Genomic DNA, 5,725 nt, shown 5'->3' on the forward strand with positions numbered 1-5,725 from the left:
CACAATCGGCTCAGAGTCCAGCGTCCCGTAAAATTGTGTTTGACGCTCGGCCGGGGGAAATTAACAGCTTAGGACAAAATCTCCGTGTTATGATCGCGCGCGATCATCGCTTTAAGTATGTCACCGGATTTAGCGGTGACGTGTGTCGTTCTTTTATTTTCAAACGCTGTTTTGATTTAGGAGGCTAATGAAAATTACCTGAAAATATTACAAGCATCTTATATGAGCATTTTCCCGGTTTCTTCCCAGCCATTGAGCGTCGGAGCCCAGGGTCCGCTTTCATACTGTTTCGTCTTCGCATTAATTCGTTATAAGCAGCCGTGCATTAATGATATTTTGAAACAATTCTGACAATGTACTTTTAATTATACAATGAATTAGATTAAATAGTAAATAGGAAAATTTACTTCAAATTTCAGTACATTTCAGTATTTTAAGTTCTTATTGGTAAAGCAAAGAAAAGTTTTCAACTGAATCATATATATGTATTCGCGAACTCAAACGTACAAAATCCAGAGGATAGATAGGATTCCTCTTCATAGTCGTATTCCTCATGGTGAGGGTCGTGGTCATTACGTAGAATGAAACACACACAACAACTTTCTTGGCATTATTAATGGAGTGGTTTGCCATTGCCTTCTCCATTTCACATACAAGTTAATAAGAATCAACCAGTGTGCAGGTTTCCTCACGATGTTTTCCTTCACCGGAAACAAGTGGTGGTCGATGAAAACTACTATACATGCGTCAGATTGGTATACAAACTCATGTGGCACGAGTAGGATTCGAACCTGGGACCTTTCGATCCACAGGCGGGCGTCTTAACCATTACACCACCACCGCTTCTGTCATCATCTTCTTCTCTATAGATAGAGAGGATATTAATCTAAATCTGACCAGTAAATTGAGAATTGTTTAAAAAATTTAACTGAAATAAAGATTATTTTTATTAGACAATCTATTTGGATCTTGAATACGCGATCAACACTTGTCCAAAATCCTATCAACTACATAAGCAACTCTATAAATAATCTGCAATAATCTATATTGTCCCCGAAATATAATTAACTGAGTTAATAAAAAAGTGATTCTTCAATACAAAGGCACGGTGCGTGAAACCGCATCAGCTTATAGACCAAATAATTTTATTTTATTTGCCGGCGAAGATAATCAGATAAAGGTTTTAATTCTGTTAAAAAATATTAAATAAAATTCATGTTGGGAAATTTCGCACATGCGGGAACGATATTAGCAAGTGGGTTGCAGACAATCGACTGGTGCACCTTGGTGTCAAGAGTTAGGTACTAATATTATGGAAAGTAATATTTTTTGTTACTTCTCCACGCTCTTATCTACTCAACCAAACTTTGTTGCGAAAGTAATATTGAATGACGGTTTTTTTTTTATTCGTCTAACATAAAAACTTGTCGATATTACAAAGTATAGCATAAGTATGAATTTGGCGCCACAGCACTACGTATTCAGTAAATTTTCACCACGGTTGTTAGTATTCCCCCGGCGAGCGCGATCAGACTCGACACTTCGTGATTACGCTCACATTTTGTGGATTGCACCAGTTTTAACTGCACGACTTTTATATGTCTTGTTTTGAAATTTTTTTATTGTTCTCTATTCGAATACATAAATCTGTAAAACATTTATGTTGACAGCGAATTTTATTAAACACAGAAAAAAAGTCCAAAGCAGATTTAAATTTCATAATCGCTAAACTAAATAAGTATGAATTACAATGCATACGTGCATTGTTATTTATATTTATTTATTCATTTATTTAAACTTTATTACAAATATAGTTTGTATAAGAACAATAGATTGACTTAATGCTTATCTGATATTCAAATACGGTCATACAGAGAATGTGGTTGCACAAAATGAGAATAACATATTTATGTTATTATAACATATTTATGTATTATATATATTTATATATAATGATAATTTCCTCTGTCTAGGATTTATTGGAATAAAACCGCGTGTTTCTGTGAAAAATCAAGAAACAACATTAAAATATCCTATTCCAAAGATTGTTTAACTAATTTGTAACAATAATATATAATCTAACAAAAATAAATTCAGATTCTCCTTCATGACATGTATATCTGACAGTGTCAGTACAATTTTTAAATTAAAGAAAATCTTATAACCATAAAGGTTTTCTTTACATATGTATAATAAGTATTTACATAAACACTTATAAACAGGTAAACATATATAAATCCATGTATTATAGATATCGACAACAATTTTAGGTTGATAATACACAAACTTCAACATTATCTGATATAGTTATGACCTCACATACTATAATAACTTAGAGACTACCACTTAACCCGCTAATCACCGAAAAGGGCGTATTCCGTAATCGGGTTATCACTCGGCAACGTGAAGTGATCGAGTTTGGGCCAAGATTCGAACAATTGGAGAAAAAGATTTGCGCGCGTAGTCCCACTTGTGGTCGCACGTGATAGGGTTGACAATGTAACAAGAATAGGTCTGTTTAGATTCTACGATTTATTGAATACTGGGTGTCATGGCATGTGAAAAATAAATCTTTTGGAATGTTCTATTTCAAAGCATATTTTTATAGTACTTTAAGAAGTGGGCTCTCAGACCACACGCACATAAAGTTTATACTTAGTATATAAAATATTATTTTTACGTACGACGTACATGACAATTTGCAATTTTTATATTTGTTCTTTTCGACTAGGTATTATAATTAATTTAGACCAGAAAGTTAACACAGCACTTGCCTTGTTGAGAACAAGGTAATTCCTGTGTTAACTTTCTGGTTAAGGTCTGTTATGGAGTACGAGGATGCAATTTTAAATAGAAAGAAAGAAAGAAAGAAAAATATTTTATTTGATATCAGAAACTTAAGTATTTATATACAGGATTTCACAATTTGGGCGTATTTGTGTATACCAAAAAGGCCTCCTCTCAGCATAATGTTGCGATGATAACCACAACGCTGGTCTTCCGAGGACACCTTTACAAAATTAAAATTATATAACTACTTAAAAGTTTAAAACAAAAATATAAAACAAGCACACTAGGGAGGCGCTACACTGTGTCTAAGTGCTTAGTGCAATAAAATTTACAAGGTATTAATAATTAAACAATATATAAATAGGTAGATATAGTATTTGTAGTATATAAATGTACTGAATTCATTTAAATTTATGTTCGATTACTAAAAATTGTATACTTACTCATCTCCTCAACGATCTTCTTCCGTTTCGCTCTGTCCATGACCTCTCGGAAGAACAATAAAGAAAATCTTTCTATCGCTTCCTCAGTCTTCCTGGTGGTATCTTCTGTTGCAGAGTCCAATTGGAAATAGTTTTGACAGCTCTGGTACCATCCATCTTTTCTAAGTGTCCCACCCACCCTCTGTGGCTCGCAAAACCTGACAATGAATTTTAGGGTAAAAATAACACTAATATTAAATTAGGTTCAAATAATTCGACTATATACTTTGATGACTCCGTGACTCTAATAGATAGAAATAAACGGGACGAAGATGGGAGAGAGAGTCAACTACCGAATTCCAAAGCGCAGATGAAGAAGCGACGCAACAAATTTGCTGCCCTTTCTTGAAACCCGTAATTTATCAATTCTTTTTAAGTTTTACTTTATTAAAAAAAAACATGCAAAAACGGACTCCAAGCGGCCTTAACGTTTAGTCTTATAAGTTTTACGATATCTTTGAAGGCTTTAGCAACCATAGGCCTGTTTGTGACATCGTATCGTATCACTATCGTACCGTGTAAACGATCCTTTCCCTGGACTAGTGCAAACTGTAGTGAAGTGGCGGCAAATCGGCTCATCCGCTCGAATACGGATTTAGTCAGTGTGTGGCCGGAATCTATTGAGGATGAGTGGGATTCTGTTTACAATTCGCAGTATTTATGTCATGTATATTGATGACTCCTAAATAGTCATCAAAATGGTTCATGGTCATCAAAAGGTTGAAAATCTGAGACTCACAAGTCCGAACATGATTATCGCGAATTAATGTGTAGTCGCGAAAACTTTTTTTCAACTTATAAGCGGGATTTTGTTAGTCTTTTAGTGAAATACATAAAGCGGTATAATTTGAAAATTGAATTTAATTTCATAAAATGTGTCTGTGAATGTTATAATTTCTATATTAATTCTTTGACTTTGATTGTTTTCTTCGAAAACTAGTAATCTCAAAGGAAACAAAGAAATTAGGTTTACAAAATAACTCGCAATTTCAAGATTAGAATATCATTGTAGTAGTAGTGTCGCATTGTTGTAGTCGAAACATAGAAACCCTTAAGCAGTAAATAATCATACATAAATGAAAGAAATTTTAAAATAAATATTCCTTTATTGAAAATCGTTGTTACCGAAACACAAACTCGTCAAAACACTCTTTGATATTTTATTGATTGCATGACCGTTAAGGGCTCATTATACTTGAAAATCACCAACGGAAAGGCGACTCCACCCGCCAAATTTGAATTTCCGCACCTTAAATTGTGTAAAGAATGAAAATTTATTCGAATGTGTATGAAAGAGACTGAAAATATTCCAAAATACAAAAATGTTACCGAAGAATTCGGCTACTTACATATTTTGATGCTTCAAAAGGAATCGGTCGGTTCGGAATAATTTTGAATTGAGAATACGCTGTGTTGAACGCCTTTTGTGCAATCAATATTCAATGTTGGCTACACTACTCGGAAGATTTGAATTTGGAATCAACCGTTTGGAATTTCAAATTTTGAAGACGTTCCGTGTGTAAATGCCACAAATGATTTGCGAATTTATTCGAATAAGCTACTAATGAAAGACATTCGGAAATCTATTCTATTTAAATTAATTTAATAGACACTTGCGTAGAGTTATAAGCGAATACACTTGGTGCACTAATTTATTAATACAAAGTCTGCATTAAATCTATTGAATAAACATTTTACAAAACTCATTAACGTTGTTGACAAAAAAATTGTCAAGTCTAGTACAGACAGAATAAGCCTAATTTCCTTATAATTATTTTCATAGTTAAGTACTATAAATATATCATTATTTTTAATTCATAATTTAAAATCATTTCATAGTTACCCCATCTATGCAATAACTAAAAATTTTATAACTAAACTCTAACTAAAAGCTTAGTACAAATTACAAAAGCTCCTTTTGAAATGTTGTATGCTTCTCGCGTATTTCACAAGGGGTCGCTATTTCTAGCCCTCTACCAGTGGAGTCGAAAACAAAACAGGGTTGTTTGAAGCACGAATATAGTAAAAGCTTCGTTTGCTTAGATGCGGAGCTTTTGGGTTTCAACTTATGTTCAGTGCTTTGAAGCTTTTGTGAAGTTTAGTTTCTATAAAATAGATGGCGCTAGCATGAACTGTTTGAATGAACTGTGAATAAGAAATGTAGATCACAAATAAGTATAGCATTGGAAAATATAGAAATAAAACATTTTTAACTTTAATGAGATGAAATTTGATATTAATAAGATAGAAAGCAAGTATTGTGATATGTACACATATGTACAAAGTTTACGCTTTATTTTAATTATTAAGATCTAAAATTACATAATAATAGTTGTAATATTAATATTTCAACTTTTCTACACCGGCCACTATTTTTTTTTAAATAAAAGGTGCAAACGGTCGCTTTGTAAAATGATACTTCGATATAGATGCACCCCATCCCATATACAAGT

This window comes from Plodia interpunctella, chromosome 6 (genome assembly GCF_027563975.2).
Source record: "Plodia interpunctella isolate USDA-ARS_2022_Savannah chromosome 6, ilPloInte3.2, whole genome shotgun sequence".
In the NCBI taxonomy this organism is placed as follows: Eukaryota; Metazoa; Arthropoda; class Insecta; order Lepidoptera; family Pyralidae; genus Plodia; species Plodia interpunctella.